This window comes from Oryx dammah, unplaced genomic scaffold (assembly GCF_014754425.2).
Source record: "Oryx dammah isolate SB20612 unplaced genomic scaffold, SCBI_Odam_1.1 HiC_scaffold_5, whole genome shotgun sequence".
Lineage (NCBI taxonomy): Eukaryota > Metazoa > Chordata > Mammalia > Artiodactyla > Bovidae > Oryx > Oryx dammah.
Window position 1 is genome coordinate 59,137,242 of NW_024070189.1, and position 25,324 is coordinate 59,162,565.

The 25,324-nt window shown below is 56.7% G+C and overlaps 1 protein-coding gene across 4 annotated transcripts in view; it reads right to left on the reverse strand.

The window, feature by feature from the left end:
• Window positions 1-23,803, reverse strand: part of CXXC5 (CXXC finger protein 5) — a 39,782-nt gene extending 15,979 nt beyond the window's left edge. Inside the window, exon 1 of one of the 4 annotated variants that reach the window (XM_040239970.1) lies at window positions 17,590-17,674. The gene's annotated coding sequence lies outside the window, so the exon portion shown is untranslated. Of the gene's footprint in view, window positions 1-797; window positions 1,216-2,814; window positions 12,352-17,589; window positions 17,675-17,752 lie in introns of those variants that run through there. The other 3 variants (XM_040239971.1, XM_040239972.1, XM_040239973.1) reach the window with 3 other exon arrangements.
• Window positions 23,804-25,324: the final 1,521 nt, after the last annotated feature.

A 25,324-nucleotide genomic window follows, 5' to 3' on the forward strand; every position in this document is an offset into this window, starting at 1 on the left:
ACTACCTCCTCGTGTGTCCTCCAGCTCCTGTCCCAACTACTTGCACCAGATTTCCCTCCACAAACTCTGCCTTCTCGGGCCCTGGCACCTGCTCAGTTCCATTGGCTCCCTGCTCTCCCAACCAGCCAGCCTCCACCAGGCAGTGAAACAGAGGCTTCAAGTGGTTATACTTCCCACTGTCTCCTTCTTCCCTGTGCCTCCTCACAGCCCTGAGTGGCATACGTGATCATCCCTGTGTCCCAGTGAGGAAAATGAGGCTCTGAGCAGAAGCTAAGGGACTTACCCAAGGCCACACAGCTTAAGGAAACCCAGGCCCAAATCTCTTGAAAGCCTACCTTGCTCACCTTGCTGGCCACCTACAGGTCACATCCCTGACCTGAACCAGGACTGGCTACTTCTTGCCTGAGCCCCGACCCCCGACCCATCTTCTGTCTAGACAAAAACTATACTGAATCTGCACTCCTCCAGACACAAGATCTCGGTCAGACCATTGTGCTTAGGGGCCCTGCAGGGGGCCCAGGAGGTAGCAGGGGTCCCTACAAACTCCGAGAACCCTAGGGTATGGGGCCTCCTGCCTCAGCCCAGGTGGGTCATCCCAAAGATTGGGTGGGAAAAGTCCCAAGATACAAACATAGAGTACCACAAAAGTCTGGGGAGGGGTGTGGAGGAGGCACAATGATGTCAGGGTGGAGGGGGTTGGCCATGTTCTTTGGCCCTCTCTTGCGTACAGTCAACTTTAAGGCTCCTATCACACACTAGGGAGGGGGCTGCCTGTGGAAGAAGGGAAGAAGCCTAACCTTTATACATCCGCTACTCCATTCTGCTGGAGAATATAGCTGAATGGCTTGGGCAATCATACCCTCTGAGTCTTCAGTTGTTTCATCGGTACAGTGGATCCAAACTCTATGGAAAAGCTTTGGGAACAGGTTTAGAGGTTTTCCTTGAGAAAAGGGATTCAGAAGAACTGGATGAAACACTCAGTGGTCTATGTTGGCTGGGGGGCACTTGTATAGTAGAAGCTTGACAACTGCTTGGTGAACATACAAACAAGTGGCTGAGTGCTCAGATTTCAGAGTGACTCTTAGCAGGTCCAGGTGACACCCACTGCCCAGGTGTCCCCCCTGAGCCAGGACACTGACTGGTCTGCCCAGCCAGGTCACCGGGGTCCCTCTCCCCAGCCTGCCCATCTCAGGCGGGTCAGCACTGACGTCAGCAGGACCAGCTGGGCGTGGAGCCCGCCACCTCCGGAACCGCCAATTAATTAACTTTTTCAAATTAATTTCCCAAGCAAAATTCCATAATTACATCTGTCACCATCAGCCTGAGCTGGGCAGGCAAGACGACCCCGCAATGATGGAATGTGACCATACCAGGGGGTGACCATACTGGCCCCAGGAAGAAGTCAGAGACACTGGAGGTTGGGTTTAACCCCAGCAGGGCGATGGTCTGGTATCCTTATGGATGCTGAATGGAAGGGGAGGGGGCCAAGAAACCAGAGCCCCCCCACCCCTGCAAGCCAGGCAATGGAGGGCTCAGGGACAACCATGCCTACCCAGCTCATCCTGCTGCCCCCACCCCCCACCCTGTGCCCCCAAACCACAGTGGGTCTTGGCAGGGACCAGTAGCAGCACAGGCACCGTGAGGCTGAGGAGGCCATGACTGCGGCGTTCTAATTTCCCAAAGGGGCTGAGATTAATTAGCTCACACACAGGCGCAGAGAGGGAGAGGAGAGTGGGAGCAGGGGCGGGTAGCGTCAGGCGAGGAGCTGGCTGGCACTCCCCCCACCCGCCCAGCAGGCAGTGCAGTCAGGCGGCCTTGACAGCCTGGGTGCTCTGAAGGTCAGTGGCCAAGCCGGCTGAGCCAGCAGACTGGCACTGTCGCCTTCCCAGAAGCCCGGAGACCAAGACTGGGAGGGGCAGCAACCAGGACAGCTGGCGGAGGTGGGGGCGGGGGCCACACTGACGGAGTCCGTGCCAGGTGCTCTGTCCACACCCTCTTCTTTTATTCTCCCAGCAGACCAAAGAGGTAGGCACCATGGCCTTCCCATTTCGCAGATGAGAACACTGAGGCTCAGAACTGAGTTAAAATTCACTCAAGTTGTGGATGGTAGAAGTGGCCCATCTCTAGAGCCCACCTTGCTCCCCCCGAAATCCGTGCTGACACAAGGTCTGCAGAAGCCCTGGGCCTGGGGGACCCGGAGACCAGCTGCAGAGTTTATGAGTGTGGCTGTCTAACTGTGGCTTACCTCTGTCTCAGAGCATGTGCTCGGCAGACTCTCAGTCATTTCAGAGATGCAGAAACTGAGACCAGAAAGGGGAAGTAACTTGCCACATGGCACAGGGCCCCAAACCCAGACTTTCTGCCCCTCCATTTCAGGCCAGCAACAACTTCCAGCAAAACAAACCCAACTCGGTGACCTTTAGTGAGACCTGCCCCAGGGCCACGCTGTGCCTGGTGCTCTCTTTAGCTAACCAGTACACTGATCGGGTTGGGGTGATCACTGTCACCCCTGTGTACAGAAGAGGAGGATAGCTCCAGCTCAAGGGCACTTTCTTAACTTCTCCCTGCAGGGCTCCCCAGAGAGGAGAAAGGTGTCCCCAGGGAGGTGGGAGTGTAGGGATGGGAGAGAGGTGTATGATGCTGACCAGGCCCCTAAGCAGCTCTCACGAGCCTAGCAATTGACCTTCCCAGAAGTCTGCAAGAACATCCCTGCAACCCTAGGGAGACTCAATCTGCTCCCTGGGCCACGCCTTGACTCCCACCTGACATCCAGTGAATCATGTCTCTGCAGAGGCCAAGGGCAACAGGGCTTACCTTCCCCGGGCTTACGGGATCAGCAGTCCCAAGGTTCTTGGGTCCAAGGTAACAGACGGCCCTAGAAGAGTCATGGGGCAGTGCCTAGGTGGGGAGGGGGCTGGCCCAACTAGGAATATTCTTCATTGTGTTAATTATGGGAGATGGGTAGAAGCCCCCCTGAGGCACAGGTCTACATGGGGTTTGGAGCCAGGGTTCCCCTCCCACTCAGCAGCCTCAAGCTAGGAGACCTCAGACAAATGGCTTGACCTTGCTGAGCCCACTCCCTGATCTGTGAAATGCCACCATAATAGCCCCACCCCCACCAGGGTCCTAGACAGGATGAATGTGAGGTTCTCAGTGCGGGGCCAACATGCATAGGTGCTCAATAAATGAGCGCTGTGTGGTTATTTTTACCGTCATCCTCAGCCAACACCAGAATGAGTGAAAGCACTGCTCGAGCCAAGGATGTTGGGTAACCCAGGCTGTGGCCCCAGTTCTGCCACTATTTGAGTCTGAGCCAATCGCTTATGTCTCAGTTTCCCCAGGTTCAAGTAGAGCATCCTCTGTCCTGCCCTCTTACCTGCAGGAACCCGGGGAGGTGCACACACGAAAGGGGTCTGAGGGCTACAGCGAGGGCAGGGCTACAGCGAGGGCAGTACTCAGCTGCGCTTTTCTGGCCACAGGAAGAGCCCATCTCTGCTTCTTACCAACCCTTCCTCCTATTTCCTTGTCCCCTCCCCACCCTAGCCCGGCCTGCTCCATGTCCACACTTCTTCAAGCTCCCAGTCCCAACAGCCCTTCCATAGGTGTATTCCAAGCCCCTCACTGCCCTGCAAAGGCCACATCAGCCACCTGGAAATCCCTGCCTGGGTCTAACTTGTGGCTTTGCTATCTGTTGGGGGTTAGGGGATAGAAAAAAAATCTGGGAACCATGGTTGGTTTTCTGTGTATCTAACCATACTGTGAAGCCCCCAGGAGTGTGCACCCAAGGACTCCAGGTTCCTCTGTCCTGGGTCCCATCCATTCCCAACCATTCCCCTCCCAGTGACCCTAAGTTCAGCTTCCTCAATCCCACACTCCATCATTCCCATCTAAGAACAGCCCTAGAGAAGGCTAAATCCATGACATTCTAATTAAGGAGTCTTTGGTGTGGGGTACCACTCCCAGAAAAATGCCAGCTTTGGTGGAGCCAACAGGTGGAGAGGAGGGCTGGACTCACCTGGAGATCCAAGTGTGACATGGTGCGAACCACACCCCACCATCTACTTCAGGTCTTGCAGTTTTAAGACAGAGATAAGGGTCATACCCATTTTACAGGTGGCTAAAGTGAAGTCAGAGAGGTTGGCAAACCAGGTCGTGATTACACAGCAGGCAGTGACCAAACCTGGTGTGGAGCCCAGGCCTGTCCAATTCTAGAGCTGATGGCTCGGGGGACATCCAGTTCTGCTGACTGGCCACTGCTGTTTGTTTTCTTCAGGTTGCCTGGTCCTCTTTTCTCCCCAACCACTATTCAGGCCTTTATGGGGGAGACCTATGTGGCCAGGAGGTGGGACCCAACATGGGCCAGAGTCCACCTGCCCTCTTGACTTCTGCTAGGCTGTCTCAATCCTGTGGGACCAGAATGAGCTGCCCTCTGAGCATTAGGAGACTGTGTCCAAAGTCCATGAGCAATGAAGCTATCCTCATTGGACTCAATTCTCTCATCTGAAAAAGGATGCCTTTTTCTGTGTGTGAAATATGGGTTATCCCCCCAGCTCTGCTCATTCAGGGAAGGCAAGCGCCAGCCCCAATGGGCAGCAGAAGCAAAGAAGCTCCCTGAGGGCATCCCCCTAACCCAGCAGCCCAGCCCTTCCTTGTACTCAGGCCAGGGACTAAAAATCAGGGGCTAAGTCTGAAATTCTGAGTCTTAGGGTGCTGGCTGTAAGGCAGGAGGGCCAGGGTGACCTGGGAGGGTGGGCTGACAGACTCCTGAGGGCACTCAGCCCACTAGATCAAGGGAGTCTCATTCCTCCCGTCTCTGGCACCCTGCAATCTCTCAAGGACCCCGCTCTCCGAGTGGGGGGAGCAGCTGGCCACTTGGCGCTCCCAGGAAAATCGATTCTCCATGGCTTTCCTTCTCCAGCCTTTCCTGTACCGAGCTCCCCCTGTCCCTTCCCCATCAACCCCCAACCGGCTCTGCCTGGGCTAGAGTTCCCCATACTGGAGGGCAAATGAGTTTAACACTTCCATGCCTGTGACTGGGGCTTCCTTCCCCAGGCGTGGGGAAACATCTCCCTTCCCGTGCCCACCCTGCAGAATTCAGCTGACTCTACACGGCTGACGGTGGGTCTCCTTCGTGTGAGCCTACACAGGGGCCTTTCAGTGAATGGAGCCCCAACCTTGTTGGGAGCGAGCCTGTGTGCACACCAGGCTCCATAGGGTCAGTGCCTGTGCCCAGCTCTTCGCACCATCTGGGTGAGAGCTGTGGCCGGAGAAGAACGGCCTGAGCCTGTGACAGGACGGGGCACACACACCAGCGCCTTACTGGAGTCGTGTATGGGGTCCATGTGTGACTGTGTTTGTCCATTCGTCGGCTTGTATGTGTCAGCATGCGTTGTGTGTGTGTGCCAGAGGCTGGGGCTGTGAGTGTGACAGCGAGTGTCCACAACGACTGTGACTGGGCCCTGCCCGAGTGTCAGCAATGTGTGCTGAGTGACTGTTTGTCCCAAGCGTGTGCCCCTGGGTGTGCCGCGTGGGATGTGCGTGAGTACGCGCTGCCTGCCAGGCCGCAGGGCCTCGTGGGGCTGCTGGGGATGGGGTGACTCACATCTCCTGAGCTCATCCTGCCGCCAGCCCGCCCAGCTCACCCTGCTCTGCTGGGCTCATGGCCGCCAGCGCTGGGGGCTGGGGGGGTGGGAGGGAGGCAGGCGCGGGCAGACGCGGCAGGGAGGCCGCTTGATAAATAACCTGCTGCTTCCCCAGGCCTCTGAGAAGGGGAGGCTGCATGGTAGGGAGCAGAGGGGAGCAGGAGGGAGGCAGTCCTGGCCCCCCAGCTCCGGCGGCCCTGGCCCCCACAGCCCAGGCTACGGCTCCGGTTCCTGTTTCATCGAAACCTGAGCTGGGAAAAGCCTATCGGGTCATCTTGCCTGTCCCGCCGGCCGCCAGGCCCAGGCAAGCTGCCCCTCAGGGGACAAGCCCGCAGCCTGGCCGCCCAGCCAGTGGGTGGGTGGGTGGGGGGAGGATATTTCTGTCCAGACTAAATGGAGCTCAAGGCCTCTGTCTGCACCCCCCCAACAGCTGCTCCCAGAGGCCCCCTGGCTCTGCAGGACTGAACTAAATATAGCCCCCCACCCCAGCAAACCCCCAATGTTCACCTCTTCCCATTGACCCCACCCACATGAGGGTAGGGAGAAGGCTGGAGAACCCGCTGTGTGAGCCTAGGCCAGTGTATCCCTCTCTCTGGGCTCTCAGCTATGAAGTATTACTCAGCTCTAGGCCCTGACCTGCCCTAATAGGCCTTATCGGAGAGAAGATGCAAGTGACTAAACTGGGGTCTTTGTCCAGGGAGGTAAGGGCTGAAGTACCCTCCTTCAAAATGACTCCAGCCTGCTTCAGCAAAAGAATACCAGGGGAAGCTCTCGCCAGCATCCCCAAGTACCTTTAGGCTTATAAACATGGTCCCCTTCATCCTGCTTGTTCTTTGCCCAGGCTGGGCAATACCAGGCTCCTCCAATCTGCCCCAGCCAGACCCTGGCCAGGAAACGAGTTGTGCCAGGCTTGGGGAGGGGGGAGACGCGGGAGCATGACAGCTGCTGTTTCCTGGAGGCCACAGTTGGGCACAACCCGGATTCCTGCCCGGCTCCACACTCCACCGGACAGCCTCTCCCAGGCTCTGGCCTTCAGCAGGGCACCCCTTTGCCAGTGTCAGCCCCGTCATCAGCCAGGGTCCCACCCAGTCCCTCTTGTCCCCTGCACTGGTACAGACAGGAAGGAGGTGCCGGATGCACCTTCTGGCCTGGGCTGGGAGAACGGTGGTCTCTGCAGGGTTCAACAGGCGGGGGAGGCAGCCCCAGCTTCCCCCCTCCTGCCTGCCTGCCCACCCGGCTGCTTCCCCCAGCCCCACACGCACCGAATTCCCTACATGCCTGTCTGTCTCTGACAGCTCGCGCAAATACTTGGCTGCGCGGGCACCCGCTGTTCTGAGCCCGCTGCGCCTCCTCCCCTGCCTTCCCCGGGGGGCTCTGCAGACACAGCCAGGGACGGGAGGGGGGCCAGAGCCAAGAAGCCTGGTGGGCAGTAGGGGGAGTGAAAGCAGGAGGAATCAGTCTCAGTGCCCCATCCCCAGGCCTGGGGGAACTGAGGGACTTGGGAGGCCACCATGAACCAGCCTTAGCTGGGCGGCAGCTGCCGACGCCCCCGCTGCCCCCCGGAACCTCCCAGGAGGACCTTCCGGAGGCCTCCCACTCGTCTCAGTCGATGAAACAGCATCTGCCACCCCCGCGGCGGCAGCTCAGGACAGGGCGGAGGGCACCGCAAGGCCCCTGGGGCAGGCGTTTAAATCTGGACTATGGCCTGGCCCCTCCTGAAAGCCCCGGCCCCCCACCACAGGCCCAGCCCCAGAGCTTGGGGGGGCTACGTTCCAGCCCTCCTGCAGTGTGAGGGGTACACCCGCCCAGCTGCCAGGCCTGGGATGTCTCCATCGGACTGGCTGGGGGCCTCTTTTGCCCCCAACTCTCCTCCTTCCTGCTTGCCTCGCCTCCCTCCCTGGGGACCAGTGGAGGAAACACTTCCTGAGAACAGCTGGGATTTTCCGCTGGACACTGGCCTCGCTGGTCAGCCCCTATGTGCACCCCCAACCTCATTCCTTCTCCCAGTCACCCCTTCAGCCAAATCATACTCCCACCCCACCGCCAAGGACACCCCTCCTCTCCCTACCATCCTCCCTCTTGCCTCAGCATCCCCAGTACCCAGCACATGTCCAGGCACTGAGTAGACAATGAACGAATGGCCACATGGAATGACAAGCTCTATTTTGCAGATGGGTATACCAAGATCAGGAGTGAGCCCAGCTCCCATCCAGGCTCTTCCTGAATGGGAAGAATGGCCCTGGCGGCAGGGCCCTTCTCTATCGTTTCCCACCTGGTACACTTTCTACCCCAGGAACCAATGCAGCCCTCCTAAGTTTCTCAGGCATCAGGGTGACTCCAAACAGAACTTCTCAGTGCTCTGGGGCCAAATGCCCAGCTGACTATTCAGGACCACTGGCCCAACTCTCCCAAAGCATTAGGGTGGGCTTTAAAAGAATCGCAACTGTACTGTCTTTGTGACTAGACTGTGGGGTGAAGCCTCCTCTCCCCATTGCACAGATGGGGCTGCAGAGGCCCCCAGGGGAGGGGGGAGCTGCAGGCGGCCGTGAATCAGAGGGGGAGCTGGGAAGCCGCCCGGCCCTGCCGGCTGTCGCTGGAAGCAACAGCCTGCATTTCCTCCTCACACTGGTGCCTGGGGAAGCGTGGGCAGCGGGCGGGCGGGCACTGCCGTGAGGACCCCTCCCGTGCCTGTAGGCTAGCTGCGTCCCCTCACCGCCTGCCTGGGCCCACACAGTCCACTCCCCGTGCTGGCGTGATTTATTTCCAGAGAGGGGCAGACCAGAGGCAGAACTGGGTTTCATGTCACTGGCGGGCACCACAGGGAAGCCCCTCCTCTCAAATTCCCAATGTTCTTAGCATCGAACAAGATTGAAACATGACCATTCACGCTTCCTTCCAGCAGTAAAGCCCACGGTTCTGTGATTCTAGACTCTCAACGCGACAAGAATCCTGACAAGAATCCCTTAGCTCCAAGCATTCTATGATTCTAGACTTCTGTGACTTAAGATTCCAGGCCACCGAGATGGGACACCGCCAGAAGAAAGGGGGCCAAGTCCACTCCTACCTGCTGCTGGAGGCCCAGCTAAGCAATTTTCTATCGAGCTTTGGGTGAGGCGGGTCAGGCAGGAAAGGAGCTGGGCTCTCCCATCACGGTCACCAGGAACTGGACATGAGGCTGTGGGGCAGGGCAAGGGGTTATGGGGATCAAGCTGGTCTAGTCTTGGAGGACAGGCCACCACCTTGTGGCAAACACAGCCACGGACGCTGCAGCTGTCAGGAGGCCCAGACCTCGCCAGAGTGCAAGCGGGTAGGTAGGGCTTTGTCAGCTTGTGCCCCGACTCTGAAGCTCAGAGGGAGGAGGGGTGTCAGGTCAGGGCTGGTCTCCCTGCTTCTCAGGTTCCAAGCCAAGCTCCACGCTTCATCTTCCAGTCTTCACCACCCACTGCTTCCTCCTTCCCACCACAGTCCCTCACCTCTCAAGCTCCCAGGCCAGCTGGCAGCCAGCCAGCCGGGGCAAGGTTCCCAAGCCCATTTGATAGATGGAAAAACTGAGGTTGGAGGGAGAAGATGACATGATCTGCCCCAAGGGCTCAGCCTTGGTAGCCTACTGGTCTCTGGATGCATCTCTCAGTCCTGCCCCTCAACTTTGCTTCCTAGAATCCTCTGCAGGGCCAGTGGGTCTCCCCTGAACAGTCTCCTCACCAACATAAGTACATCTCCCCCTCCTGGTGTCCCTTAAGAGCACTCAATTCCACAGCCAATCACCTGCTCATTCATTAATTCATTCTTTCATTCACCCAACTAGTCAATCAGCCCATCTTCCCAACAAATGCCAGGTCCCTTGCCAGGGGTCTGGGGGACTCAAGAAAGAAAGAGAGCAAGGCCTATACCCCGCAGGCATTGATGGAGTGCCTGCTGTGTGCTAGGCAGTATGGACTGCCACGCACAGCCCAACCTTGGCTGTCCTTGTGGTGTTCATGGCCCATCAAGGGCTCTGTCAGGACCCAATCCCACTTGCAGGAGTGGCAAGTCCCAAATGCTCCAGCCTCAGTTTCCTTATCTGTATATGGGGAAGCTAATGGCACCCACATCACTGGCCTACTGTGAGGAAAGAATGAAGTGAAGGCTAGAAAGCCGTCCACACAGTGCCTGCCCTCAGTCAGGGGCTGGGACGGGTTAGCCATTGTCATCACCATTGTTAAGACCTACTATGATTATCATAGTAATAACTGGGAGACAGCAAGTGATTAGAGCAGCAGCTAAAGCTCTTCAAACACTTAGCTGGTGCCAGACACTGAGAGGACAGGAAGGAATCACTGCCACATCCCGTTGCAAGGCTGGCAAGGAGCAAGCCCAGTAGCCTCCCATTAGCATCTGATGATCAAGGGACTCGATGTTAGAAGCATGGCCCTGCCTCCACGGAAGGTCTACTCCAACATGTGTTCATGGGTGCCGCACATGTATGTGCAAGCTTTTAACCATGCACATTAATACATGTCTACACAGGAAAGCTGGGAGGGCCAGCACGTGAGGTGGGAAGCGAGACGGCAGTGAAGGGAACACAACTGCTGACACTGGCTCAGGCCTCCCACCCTAGCCCACCCCAGCCTGGCCAGTGATCACAGCAGAGCTGAGGGGACTGTGGCAAGAGCAAGGACCAGACCAGTGCGGAGAGGCCCGAAAAGATGCTTTGCATAGTTCTGGCCACCAGATTACAGGCCTAGGCTAGGCCCCTAGGTGGGGGTGTGGGGGCTTCCAGGTGCTTGCAGTCCCACGTGGGGCAGGCTACTGCGCCTGCACTTTATGCTTGTCCCGGCATGGCACATGAGCGTTCCTGCTGGCAGACCGGGAGAGTCCGAGGAGGTCAGGGGAGGTCATGGTGAAGGGAGGAACAGTGGGCCCAAGGGCCATGTGGGGTCTGCCGAACAGGGGAGGGTGGGCACAGGGCTCCCCCGGGGCCACCGGGCAGGCCTGGCTCTGCCCTGCTGGGGCCAGCAGCTGGAGGGAAGTAAATATAGCGCGGGGCGTCCCGGCCACATTCCTGGGAGGCCAGTGCGGCCCGCCTGCCCGCTGCTCTAGGCAGAGCGCAGCAGCCAGGGCCCAGAACTGCCCCTGCCCTCTTCCCAAACAAACAGAAAAATAAATAAAACCAGCTCTCACGGCCAGCACAGCTGGGGGGATGGGGGCAGGAAGGGGTGGACAGGGTGGTGGTGGGGGGGGCGGCCAGGCGCACCAGTTGCTGCTGTTTCTGTCCTGCTGGGGAGGAGCAGGCCAACATAAAGAGAAAAATGGAGGGAAAGGGCAGAGGGACAGTCAGAGATGTGAGAGAGGGGGAAAGGACCCACAGGAGAGACCGAGTTGTGACAGACAGAGGTGTGTGTTTGGTGGGGCAGGTCAAGAGGGATACGGATGGTATCAGGGCTGGCAGGGAGGCAGACAGCCCTGAGGTCAGTAATTCAGCAATTCAGTGACAGGGATACCCCAGGGCAGACAGCAGGCAGACAAAGGGGGCCTGTGGGCTGGGGCAGGGGGCTGGCTCCGAAGGCCATGACATATTAAAGACCTTAAGCCAATGAGTGTCAGAGATCATAGAAATAAGGAGACTAGCCAGGGAGATACAGGGACCCTGAAGCAGACCACCCCCTCTCCCCAGTCTCCCTCCACCACCTCCTGAGCCCAGCCAGCCTCCCCCAGCTCTCCTCCTGCTGTGGCTGCTTTCTGTCTTTCCATCCAGACGGAGGACGGGCTGAGGGTGGGAGGGGCCCGGGGGATTAGTGAGGGCAGGGGACCTTTGCGGTTCTCTCTTCCCTCCGGCTGATCTGTGCACAGCCAGCCCTCCAGAGCTGCCAGCCACCATAGTCAGAAGGCCAGGAGGCCTGTCAGCACAGCCACTGCCACAGGCACCTCCTGGGGAAGGAGGGGGTAGACATCCAGCTTCCCCTTCACAGAAAAAAAAAAAAAAATCAGCCGTGCCACCACTTTCCACAGAGATCAGCGGGAGGGAAGGCCATGCCTCACAGCTCAGCTGAGCCAGCCAGTCAATGGGCGAGCAAGCCAGCGGGTCATCCCCCAGCCCTCCCCCTGCCGCCCCCCCTCCCCCCGGCCCCACCATCAACCTCATGACCTTGGCCAGTCCCCCTGTCCCCGAGCCTGTGTCTTCACCAGCCCCACCCCACCCCAGGCTTGGTGTGAGGAAAAGAAATAAGAGTACAAGTAACACTTTGAAAACCTGCAGGGGGGGCTAGGGCCAAGCATGCAGGTAATCCTGTGAGGTCAGGCCCATCGTGGGTCCCATCTCACAAATGGGGAAGAGAAACCCAGACAGCCAGAGTGACGTACCCAAGGTCACACACCTGGCAACTAGCAGAATAAAGACAGAAACGCTAACCATGAGCCATGTGGGGGATAGGAAGTCCTCATCACCATAAAAGCCAACTTCTATTGAATGCTGACTGTGGGCTAGCCACTGACGGTGGGCACTGCACAGCCATCCCTGTGTCCGTGTGAAAATAGCCTTGTGAGGCAGGCACTCTTACACTCCCATTTCAGGGATAAGGAAACTGAGGATCACAGAACATATATGGACCAAAGGTCATACATATATCCAGCTTGGCAGTGACATGGCCAGGATTTGGAGCCAGGTCTGACTCCTGAGCCAGGGATCAAATATACCTGTTTGGGTGAGGTCGAGGCTGGGAGTTAGGAGGGGCCAGTAGCGGGGGAGCTCAGTGATGCTATCGGTGCCTGGAACAGCCACCAGGAAAAGGTCAAAGACAGAGTCACAACTGCTAGACCAAGGGGTGGTCAGCAACTCCTCTGGGAATAAGGAGATGGGCAGAGCCTGTGGGGATCAACAGTGAGGATACTGTTTAGGGGCTTGGCCAGAGTGACCTGCCTGGTCCACTCAGAGCCCAGGTACCAGACAACACAAGCCCCTCCCCCTAGCACAGGGCTACTGAGGCTGGTCTATAAAGGCTCAGCAAAGCCCTGTCCTGTAGGCCCCCAGGGCTGCAACCAGCACCCGAGGGCCGGTATGCCAGGAACTAATCACACCCCACCTCCAGAGCCCCCAGTGCAGGCAGAAGAGGGGGCAAGATCCCCTCCCTCCCTCCCAGGCCCTGTGAGCCCAGAGGGAGGCCAGCATCAGAGGCAGGAAATGAAGAAGAATTTGCGATCTAATTGAGCTGGCGGGGGATTAGGCAGCAGAATGCAATTACAGGGGCTGGAGCAGGGCCAGGGGCACTGACACCCTGAGATGTGGCCTGGCCCAGGTGACTGGGCCGAGCCAGTCTCTGGCCAGAGACACCCTATGGGGAGTGGGGTGGGGAGAAGGAGACAGGTAGGCAAAGATAGGGGCCAGACCACTCTTCAGCACACACAGGATTGCAGGGTTCCAGCTCCATGAAATACCCAAAATCAAGTTTTCCTGAGAATTCTTCCCCAGGGAACAGCCCTATGCACTCTCTCACAGGGAGCAGGCAGAGAGGAACACACGTTCTCACAGGCTCCACTCATGCATATACACACGTGTTCATGCTCCCAGGAAAGACCCACAGATCCATGTTCACTTGCATGGGGACAGGCTCCCAACCTGCAGACACACAGCAATGGCCCTTTGTTGCCAGTGGCTCCACCAAAGAGGGGAAAAACACAAAACAAAACAAAAAAATACACCCATGACCTTAAAATCCTTTTATTCCCGTAATCACAGGCTGCCATTGCCGTGGATACGCGCTGTCACCCCGGCCCCAGCCTGTCTCCCTCCATGGCTTCCAAACTCCCAGCAGGCAGGCAGACGGGGAGGCTGCCCAGTTACTGCTGGGGAGGGCAGGGGAGGAGAAGGACCGGGTGGGAGAGGTTCAACACCACACACGTTCACAGACTCAGGGCCTCAACTAGGGAGGGAAAGACAGAAAAACAGATGGGCAGACAGAGATACAGAAAGAGCAAGGAACACAGACACCAGCTACCAAAGACATAGACCACTGTTAGCATAGCTCAGATATGCCCACTCCCAGAGTCACACACACTTTCCCAATTCAGTACCACCCAAGGAGTGATAGTCCCCAATTTACAAGCGTATATAAAACACACAGATATACACAAATCATGAACACACCCTCTCCAAAATTCTAGGCCCACACAACTCAGAATATACACGTTCCTAGATTTACAGAGACAGACTCAACTTTCAGATATAGACTCTCAGGCTCACAACACACAGGTATATATATATGCGATGCAGACACAACTCTTAGATCTATAAACACACGTCCTGATTCAAATACACACAGGCTCAGACTCCCAACACCCCAAGATAAACAGACACACATTCAACACACATAGTCACAGATATATCCATCTTGAGTCATTAGCACACACACTGCCCAGATTCCCGCATCCCATACCAACAGACTAGACCTACGCAGCCTCACTGAGCAGCTGACTGCCTTTGGCTTTAGAGGGTAGGTGGAATGGTTGGAGATTCCTGGGTTCTTGAGGGGGCAGTCCTTTCTCACTGCCTGCAGCCTGGGAGGTGGGCTCAAAGTTGGGGGAATAAAGGGGAAGTAAGAGAAAGCAAAAAAGAAAAAACTTGAGTGGGATATTCTTGTTGGGCAGTAGCGCGTGAGTAACTGGGGAGGCTTTTTGTGGTCTGGTGAGTTTCAGCTATGAGTGAGAGTTTAACTATTAATACACTTAATCAAGGGCACTTCACACACACACGCACACCCTACAACCATACACAGAGGCTAGGATGGGACCAGGTGGTGGGGGGTGGTAAGAGAGGGAGAGCCTCAGATAAAAAAGGGGAAAGCTCCATTCAGGGGCCCAGGGGGCAGGTAAACAGGGCAGAGTTTCAGCCCTGGGCCTACCTCCAGAGGGGTGGGGGGTAGAGTCAATGATTCATTTCTGCAAGCCCAGAGGGTGGGGCTTGACACATAGTAGGTGCTCAATAAACATATAGTGGGCCAATGAATGAAGAACTGAACCACATAAAAGGGTAGCAATAATAATAACAACAGTAATGATAAGTGAGCCCCGCCCCATTCTTGGCCAATTGAGACATGCTTCAGAACACCAAGCTGTGCAGCTGGCTTTGACTTCATGGTCACCCCAAAAAGACAGGGGATCTAAGAAAGTAGGCCAGAGTCTGGCTCATCAGCATCCCAGCATCCCTCCACCCTATCCTTTACCCTGGAAAGTCAGCTGACCCCGGCTCAGCCTACACCCCTCCCTCCCAGAGAGACCCCCCCAATCTCCATTCTACTGTCCCATGAATAAGTAGGTAAGGTCCTAAAGAAAGCAGGGCATTTAATTCCCATAGACTTGTTTCTTTATCCAGATGGAACATGCCTGCCCCCCAATCCTATGAGCCTCAGCTTCTCATTTGCCAAATGGGTAGAAGCTGAAAAGAGGCAGCAAGAGCTGAGGGTCACAGTAGGAACCCACAGAACACAGGCTTAATCTGGTCTGGGCCTGGATGCAGAATCCTCCCCTTCCCCCACCCAGCCCAGCCCTGCCGGGTGGACATTCCAGGCCTCACGTGATAAAGACGAGGCCGCGGGCCCACGGGTAAGTCAACAGGCTCTGTCGGGGGAGAGATAGGAGGCCCCGGCCAGGGTCACCTGCTGAGCCGGGAAAACAGCCGGGCCCAAATACACACATAAATAAGGCGCCAACGGACAGCCAGTCAGCCAAGGGTCTGTCTGCTGCAGAGGAACCTCTGCCCCCCACCTTGGAAAGGGAGGTGGCATGGGAGAGGGAGGCTCAAGGCTAGCTCTTGCTTCCCTGGGAGAGCCCCAGTTCCTGCCAAGATTGGAGGTGGGGGTGTGGGAGGGGTGGGCTTCTACCAAGGGCCCCAGGACTAACTGAGAACTCAAGAGGCCAACCTCCCTCAGCTGTTCCCACCCCTTCCCAGGGCAAAAATCACCCCCTCTCCCTCCTCCCCAAGGAGAGAGGACAATTTCCGTTCTGGGAAGGGGGTGACAGCTGCAGAGCGGGCCACTATACCCCCCCTCGCCCGACCCCGCCAGCTCTTGCTTGAGTCTCATCCAGGGAAACTGCTAAATCAACACTACGCAGTAGTAGGTAGCGCGGGCCTCAGTCTCCCCGCTTCGCTCTCAAAAAGGCGTTTGGGAGGCGGCTTCGGGTCTCAGTCCCTGGTTTCCTAAGACGGTAGGCACCTAGGGTACGGGGTGGGTGGGGGTCTTTCGGGAGGGGGATTAGGGCAAGCTTCGGCCAGCACGCCCCCTAAAACCGTCTAATTGAAATGCTCTCACTTGCATGAAGAGCCTTCCCCCGGCCCCCGCCTCCCGCCCCCGCGGGCCGGGGCAGCTGAGGTGGCGCCGGGCGTTCAAATAGCGCTCCAAACAAGTCCGCAGCGACCGCGCACGCAGCCCCCGCCAGGCGGCCCCAGCGGAAAACTTGAAAGGGACTCTGTTTGCCGGCCGCCCTGGGGCGGCTCCGGCGGGGGCGAGGGCCGAACGAACGCACACGCCCCCTCCCCAGCGCTTCCTGCGCAAACGCGGGGAGGCGGGGGTGGGTGGGGGGCAGCCGGCCCACCACAAAACCTCGGGCTCGGAACAGCGCCTGCGGCGCAGGGAAAGGCGGAGGTCAAGAGGCTGGCTCGCCAGAACCCCCCGCCCCCCGATTCAGCCCCTTCAATCCGAAGACGCGCCTCTCAGACCACCCAGGGTCCAGGGGGCAAAGTAGGGCGCGGCTGCCAACCGTTCAGACCGCCGTCGCAGGAGACAACAGGGAGCAGGTCTTCCCGGAAGAGTCCCTACAGAACCCCCAAATCTGCTGGTTCCTCCTTGCAGCCCGTGGCACCAGCCCAACTCCGCGGACCCCTTCTGATTCCTGAGGTGGGGGCACCAAAAAGCGATTTTGGTCCCTCATTGGGCGCTTCAGCTCTTCTGACAGGTCCCGGGAGGCGGCCCCCCCTTTAAAAACCGGGGTCACTCACTTTCTGTGGATCCTACAAATAAACAAAGCCAGGCGCACCCCGCGCTCCCCGCCGGAAAGCAGCCCATTACGGGCGAGGACAACTTCCCCCAGCAAGAAAATTAACACATTCTTCTCACGGCGGTTCGGCCCCTCGCTCTGGGGAAGCAAAGAGGGAGGGGGGCTCGGGGCCAAACTTCATGGGTAAATTTGGGGCCAGAGCAGCGAAGCAGGCGGCTGGGACTCACCTCCCACAAGCTCTGCAGCTAGAAGAACACCCCCATTTTCCCTCCCTGGCTTTGCATGCTGCTTGGCCACGCGGGGCTCGGGAGACAGGCTGAAAGACTCCCTAAGGCTAGGGAGGAAGGGAGAGAGAGGCCGCGGGGAGCAGTGGTGGTCGGGGGTGATACTCTGACGAAAAAAAAAAAAAGGTCAAACTTGATCTGCCCGCCAGACACCCCGCGGGCAGCGGGGGCGAGGAGCCTGAGGGGAAATGTAGAAGTGGCCACCGCCCCCTCCAAAAGGAGGGGGAGACTCAGCCGCGCGTCGTCTAGGGTATTAAGAGCAGTGAGTGATGCCCCCAAAAGACAGGACTACGAATGGGGTCTGTTGGGGGGTAGTGCGCGCCGGAGATCTCCAATCAGCCGCCCCCGCAGACGGAGCGCGAGCCCAGCGCCTAGAGGTAAAGACACTGGCTCCCGCCGCCCCTGTGCCCTCAAGCTCGAGTACTTGGGGAGGGGACAGTACCCCGCAAGGAGAGCCCCGGCCCCAATCCAAGGCGCCCAAGCCGCCGTCCCCGACCCTAAAACCCCTCTTTTTGTCTGAACTCAGTGATCTGCGACCGAGCTGACTGCGGCTTGGGGAGGCTTGAGTATAGAAGAGGCCACTGAGCGATCACTGGAGCTAGGGCTCCTAGCCCCCGGGGCTCCGAGGCTCAGATTACGGGCGCCCCCCGCCACACCCAAACACGGACCCCTCTTTTCCCGTCCCTGGCTCTCCGCACCTGAACTTTGGGGGAGCCCGCGCCGCCAAACTTTCCTCAGACTTGCAGCGAACTCCGGCCCCGGCCGCGCACCGGGCCCCGGGGGAAGAGAGGGAGGTAGGCGGGGAAGGGGAGGGGGCCGGCCTCCGGGGGGGTCGGGGGAGGGCCGTGGCCCGACACCTACCGGCTCTCAGAGTCGTCCAAGCCGCCACTGCCGCCGCCGCCGCGAGGCCGAGGGGGAGGGGCGGGGCGGGGAGCTGCGCTCCGCTCTGGGCACCGCCGCCGCGGTGCGCTCCGCTCCAGCCGCGCCGCCCGCCGTGCCCGGGTCCGGAGCCGGAGTCACGCCGCCGCGGCTGGCCGGAGGCGGGGAGGGGGGGGAGCCTGCAGCACCTGCCCCTCCTCCCCCTCCCCGCGGCCCAAATTAAAAAACAACAAAAAGCAACTAATCACCCCCGAGCGTAGCGCGGAGCGGCTGGCTGAGGGCGCAGCGTGAGGCGCCCGGACTCAGCAGGCGGCGCGCATGGCTGGGCGCAGGGCTGGGCAGGGCTGGGACGCGGGGCCCGGCTTCGGGGAACAAGGTTCGGCTGCTCTTCTCTCTCGGCTCGGGCGCCTGCTCTCGCCGCCGCCTCTGCTGCCGCCTCTCCATCCCCGCTCAGGCTCCGCCGCCGCGCGCCCGCCCGGGCAGGAGCTCTGAACGCTGCCCGGGGGCTGCCGGCAAAACCCGGACCGGACTGCACGCTCCCTCCTCCTCTCCCCCCCCCACCCCCCCGCCACCTCGGCTCCCCTCCCTCCTCCCTCCGCCTCCCTCCCGACGCAGCTCTGGCCACTTGGACGCCGCAGGCTCTCAGGCCGGAGCCGCAGCCACTGCGCCTCTAGCTCCCCGCGATCTGACGAGGTCGGCCAAGCCTCAGCTCTCCAGCGCGCCCGGTCTTCACCTCTTTTCCCGCAACTTTACAAAAAATAAGAGGACCTCACCCGTTCTGTAAGGAGTGCATGGGCTTGAAGACGCACCTTACGGTGAAATCCGCCATCCCTCGCCAGCCGGCCGCGAAGCTACAAGGACCTGTAAGGAGGGTTTAGCCGCGCCCCTCAGCTCAGGTGCGCGTGGGGCCAGGTACTCCTAGCCGAGCACTCTTGGAACTAGACGCGTGTTCAGAGTCCACTCTTCCCAGAGCGCTTTCCCATACTCAGTGGGCTCTAGTTCCCAGGGAGAAAGGGGGCAGACGTCCCTGTTCCTATTACACAGATGAGGAAACTGATTCGAGAAAGGACATTTTGTTTGCTACGCCGCCCCCAACCAAAATACTTGAGTCCTGAAGCTAAAGCGACCACACAGTGGTGTTCTGAGACTGTGGCCTGTGAACTCTGAGCCTGAAACAGTGCCTAGCACATCCATGCTCAACAGACACTGGCTGAAAGAATAAAAACCCAGTGGATTCAGATTTGGACCCGCACATCCTCACCATCATTCACCAGCCCCCCTCATCTGCCCAGCTTGGGCTAATCCTAAAGCTGCATATATCTACCTCTCGCCACTTCAGAGACCCATAGCCACTTCAGAGACCCATAGCACAAGCCCCGTGGAAAGTTTCTTCAGTTCTGTGGAATTCGTGGGGGTGGCTTTGTGCTTCCTGCGCCAGAGAAAACACAGCCCCCAGAAGAGAGACCCTAAAGGGGCAGGGCGGTTGGTGATGTCTACCTAGGGTTAAATGTTACAGCCTGGGGCCTAGATAACTGGGAGTTAACTGTGGCAGCCCGGGTGCCTCCAGTCACAGGAGCAGTCTTAGTGGAAGAAGTGGAAGCAGTTCCCACCTCACTGTCTCTTCTCCTCCCTGGTGTTGCTTGCCTGGGTGGCGCAGCACCTGGGGCCTGGGTCTCACAGGAGCAGCCTGTGGATGCCCACCGTCCAAGCTTTCTAAATTTGGCTTTGGGACTTTGACCCAGCCAGGGGATAGCGGTGTGAGGGAGGTGTCAGAGGGCAGAGTTCATCTAGAATGTGTTGCCTGTCTACCTGCCCTGACCTCCAAGGCCACAGGGAGTGACCCTCTCATGGACACCCCCTCCCTTCCTCAACTGCTGAGAAGTATTCTCTCAACTGTGTGTCAAGGAATGGCTCCTAAGTGGGGAGGAGGCTTTAGCCTCTCCTCTCCAGCAACATTCCACAAAGCCACCCCAAACATACCACCTGAGGAAAGCAAGGTACTTGCTCTGAGAACATAGTTTTAAGACAAATGAACACCTCTAGATTATCACCACTAAACTGCTTAAAGACAGACATTCTGGCTGACCCTTAATGTCAGGTACTATGTTGGACACTCACTTGACTATACTAGAGAAAGGAGGCAGCATCCCATGCCAAGATGACCAAAGATCTCCAAACACTTAGCCCATGACGATCTACCTTTTCTGAGGAAGCTCAGGCCCAGACTGTGAGGGGGAACTTGTTCCCCTCACAGGAGTCAGCAGCAGACCTCAGAGGATCAGGACCCAAGAAATGAAACTCTGTCCTCAGGGAACTGCAGCCTAGGCTGGGAGAGTTTGGAATCAGGCCCTGCACACCTGAAAAAAGCTTCATGCTGAAATTCATGGGGTGTGGGGGACAGTACCTCCACCTTAGGGAATTACTACTAAATGTCCACTTTTTCCCCAAGGACATCTGCCCACCCTCCCCAACTTGGCAAAGGCCAAGGGGCTGCAGGCTGCAATGGAGATGAGTCAGGTGATCCCAATGGTGACTTTCTCAGGGATGGGGTGTTTGCATATGTCTGGCCAGTTTAGAGTCAGTCTTGGAGCCTTCCCCTTCTCCTGGAAATTAAGAAGTAGAGGGAGACCCAGATCCTCACCATTCTACCCCAGATAGGAACCAGAGAGGAGAGTGGCAGAACTGTCCACATGGAAAATGCAACATGAACAGGAAATGCCATGTGCAAACCATCTGCATAGAACTCTAACCATAAAGAGTGAGACAAGGGGGAGACACCCAGGAAGGACTGGGCAGGAGGTCTCTGGCCTCGGGGGTGACTATCCCCACTCTATGCCCCTTCCACAAGAAGTAAAGGGATCCTGGTTCACTATTCCTCCCAAAAAGTATTTGAATTTCACATTGCTATTCAATCAATCAGCTTAGATTTAGGAAGCAATTTCCATAAGTCTTCAGTACCAGTGGGGCAGAGAAGAGGCATGTAGCCACCTGCCCTGTCTTCTGGGTAGGATCCTGCTCTCCTGGTTCTGGTTAGAATATCCATAGCTGGCATTTATAAAGCCTTCACCCTGAGTAGGGCATTAAACTAAACAGTTAAGGCACCTTATCTCATTTAATCCTTACGTCATCCCCAGTAGTGGTAGCGTCCCCAATTTTCAGATGAGGAAACTGACATGAGACAGGCACCAAAGTTGTTTTCCTAACCCCTGAGATTTGTTGGCCTAGTGAAGCTTCTCTGTCTGGGATTCACCTTGGTCATCATCCTCTAGTGACTCCTCAGAGCCCACGGGGCTCAGCTCAAGCCCCTGCCCTAGCTTGGTCTGGCTTCCCTAACTGGTCCTGTTCTTCCCTGCAGTTCCTAAGCCCTGCTGACCAACACCATTCAACACTGGTGGTTCTTTCAGACACCCCAAAATTTCCCTTCAAGTTTGCATGTCTTTGTACAAATTGTTCCCTCTGCCCAGAAGGGTTTTAATCAAGCTCACCTCCTGAAGTCCTCATTGAAGACCAAGAGCATGTTATCACTCTACTGGGAATCTTCTCTGACTTCTATTCTCTGCCTCAGTTTGGCTTCTCTCTACAGAGCCAGCACTAGCCTTTGTGCAAATTAGAAAAAGCTACCAGTTTTTGACAGGTATAAAGTGAAAGTGAAGTCGCTCAGTAGTTTCCGACTCTTTGCGACCCCATGGACTGTAGTCCACCAGGCTCCTCCGTCCATGGGATTCTCCAAGCAAGAATACTGGAGTGGGTTGCCATTTGGCAGCAGGTCATGAACTGTCTTCCAGTCTTCCTTGTTCCCTTTGCCAGCTGGCTTTTTTGTAGTGCATCTACTGAGCAATTGTACTCTGTGGCCTGGCTTTGGGGCCCCGCATATGTCCCCTCCTATGGCCACAGTGACCACACTGCACAGAAATAGCTTTTATTTGCTCATTTGTCTCCTGTCCCCTCACTACTACCATCCACAAACATTTGTTGAGAGTAAGGGAGAGTCCCCTACCTGCTTTGGGCCTGAAGCCTGGCACTAAGTAGGTACCAGTAACAAGGATTGTAGCCAACATTTTTCTGAGCACTTACTATGTGTCTTGCACCATACTGATTGCTTTCAGTGAATATGCTTAATCCTAGGACTCACACAGCTGTTTAATGTTACAGAGTAGCAAAACCAGGATTTAAATCCATGCCTTATAGGAGGGATCTGCCTTTTCCATTAAGTGAAGTGGCTCAGTCGTGTCTGACTCTTTGCAACCCCATGGATTGTAGCCTACCACGCTTCTCCGTCCATGGGATTTTCCAGGCAAGACTGCTGGAGTGGGTTGCCATTTCCTTCTCCAGGGGATCTTCCTGACCCAGGGATTGAACGCGGTCTCCCGCATTGTAGGCAGATGCTTTACTGTCTGAGCCGTCAGTCACCGATTAAACATCCAATGGCTTGGAATGGCTGCGTGGAGAGGGAGTGTGGGAGTTAGGGTTTCCAATTTACATGGTCAATACAGAGCCTGGCATACCCTTCTACTGAGGCTCCAGTTCCCTCATCTGTTATCACAGAAAATGAGAGCCAGGGCATTTGGAGTCTTGCCTCAGGGCAGGGTGCAGGATAGTCTTCAGTGGGGTCACGCTGGTGGTTACACCTCACCCAGAGCAGGGCTGGGGGTGCAAACATGGGCAGGGGAAGAGAAATGCCTGACTGCCAAGGCATGGGCCCAGCCTCTGGGGTCTCAGGACTCATATACTGACCATTGGCCCTTAAGTACCACTGCTATCCCCATGACCTCTGAAGGGACAAGAGAAGTGTGAAACTAGAAGGAAATTTCAGAAAAGCTAGGTCTGTTTCTTAGGATGTCAAGGTCCAGTCCATCCCTAAGAAGTCAGTTTGGTGGCCCAGCCTGGCCCTGAGCTGTGCAAACAGAGTGGAAAAGACCAGTAGAAGGGTTACTTCTCCAGTCCCAGAACAAAATGATGCTGGGGTGAGGCTGGGAGGGGGCAGAGACCAGGCCAATAATGCACCTCACACACTTTGTAGTTCTGCTTGCCTAGACACAGCTACACATATGCCACACACAACCAGAAGTAGCCTGATACTCTGCCAGACCCAGGAAATAGGGAACTCAGCCAAATGTGACGAGGGGAGAGGGGCAGGGACAGTTGGGGGTGTCAGTAACTCTCGACTTCTCTAGGCATAATCATGGTTCAGCTGTCTCTTCTATGGGAAATGGGAAGGGACTGGGTGCACTCAGAGGCCAAAGCTGTGTGGCTCCATGGCCCTCAGAATCATGGGGAGAGGGAGGGGTCCTGAGGTAACAGAATGGAGCCTTGGGGGACGGGAGGACACAGCATCCCAAATCTGGAGACTAGACCAGAACAAAGGGTGAGGGTGTGTGTGCCCTGGGCATCCAGAAGCCAGCCTCGCCAGAAAGTGCTCTACCCAAGATCTACAGGCTCTGGTGGGGTGATAGGGAGAAAACTGGAGGTGGAGGAGGTGGGGCTCAGCCTCCCCTCACAGATCTAGCCCCAGAAGGCAGAGCATTGAGACTTTAAAACAGGACCCAGCCTCTTGCCCTAGACTAGACCTCACCTACCAAGCCCTACTTTGTTTTTCCAGAGAATGGGGTGCTCAGGCAATTGCCTGGGGGTAAGCCCCGGATGAACTGCTCTTTGAACTGGCGGGACTGGTTCTGTGTCTAGTCGCCTGGGCTGTCACGGGGTTGCTTGCTTGCCTTGCCTGGCCTGTGAGGAGGGAGGCCTCAGGAAGGGGCCCCTCGTAAATCGTTAACTCCCAGAGCAGCCTCTGCTGCCGTGTCCCCCAGCCCCACCCCCAGTTGTGATTCAGAAAGCCCACTGGAGGCCAGAGTAGGAGGTTAGAGGTCAGAGCCAGAGGTCCCAGCACCTGGACAAATCCTTCCCCTGATTGGAGGGAGGTGGGGGGTGGGGAGTATATGGGGACAGTGTCTATGGCAAAGGCCCTTCTAACTTCAGAGCTTCTCACCCTAGTTTGCCCTCCAGCCTTCCCACTGTAGCCCTGACCTTTGTCTCTCAGGAGAGTCAGAAACTCTGGGTGGGCCTCATGGGGCAGCCCCTGGGCAAGTCCCAACCCCACCAGACCCTTAATCTCAGGGAGATAACTATGCCATTCCCACCACTTCACCCCAAGGGGTGTCACTAGGACTAGATAATGAGTGGTTGGGGAAAAGAATTAGATACTATTCAGAACTGCGATAGGACCCTTGGCATTGTTCCAACCCTGCTCCCTGGTGCTGGGGTTCCCTCAAGAGAAATAAAGGATGCCTTTCTGAAGATATTATGCTAAACTTTTTATCTCCTTGGTAATTTATTTAGCCATCACATTCTCATTTTGCAAATAGGGAAACTGAGGCTCCCAGAGACGTGACTTACCAGGCTATGACAGCTGTTCAGGAACGGGGCCAGGATTTGAACCTGTTGTATGCTCTCAAGGTGAAGCCTTGAAGGGTTCTCTGTCTCCTTATTAAATTCTTAAACTACTGGCGAGGAGACATTCTAAAGGCAGAATGGGCTGGACAGTTGCCCCAGTGTAACACTGTGTGTAGTGGGGGCTGGTAGGGGAGTGTATGTGGGCAGGAGACTGGCAATGCTCCCAACCTCTCTATAAGCCCCTCGGCCAGGGCAGCGCCCCCTCAGGTCACAAAGCCCCAGGTGCTATCACAGAAGAGGCTTGACTGCTGCTTCCCGGACTTCAGGAAGAATTCTCCTGGCCCAGACAGGCTAACAGAGAGGATTGATGGTGCTACCACCCTTTTCGCTAGGGAAACATCTCAGAAGCTGAGGAGACAGAGACAAGAAAAAAAAAATCAACTTTTAATCGAGATTGCAGATTCAGAAAAGATTCATAAGTGAAATGATTCCCCAAGGAAATATAAAAAGTTACTTACGGCACGGCTAAATTGAGCATGCTTCAATCAGGGGCTGTTGAGAAATCATTAAGATATACAAGATGCTTTTTTAGATATATGTGATTTCTGTCAGGACAGCTGGCTAGTGCTCCACTTAGAGAGATCTGGCCTGGAGCTCTCTTGGCCTGCTGGGTCATCTCCTCAGACTCATAGATGAGGAAGAAGGGCAAAGTGATGAGGAACCATACCTGCTGGGCCCCAAGAGCTGCTGCCCAGAGGTTGCCACTGCCCCTAGAGGCCCAAAGACTCTGGCAGGGAGAGTGGAACAGAGGGATAATGGGCAGAACTTTTAAAATATTTATTTGGCTGTGCTGTCTTAGTTGTGGCATGCGAACTCTTAGTTGCAGTATATGGAATCTAGTTCCTTGAGCAGGGATCGAACCTGGGTTCCCTGCACTGGGAGCAGAGTCTTAGTCACTGGACCGTCAGGGAAGTCCCTGGTTGGAACTTTTTATTGACTGAGGTAGCTTTTCCCCACTTTCCAAAAGCATAATGGGATGTGGCAGGGCTAGAACTACTTTCTTCGAAAAACTAAAGAGAGCACTCCCTGCTTCATATCCCCTGACCCCTTGCCCTATTCCTTGGTCACTCTATGTGGACAGAGAAGGACCAGAATGTGCTCTCAGAT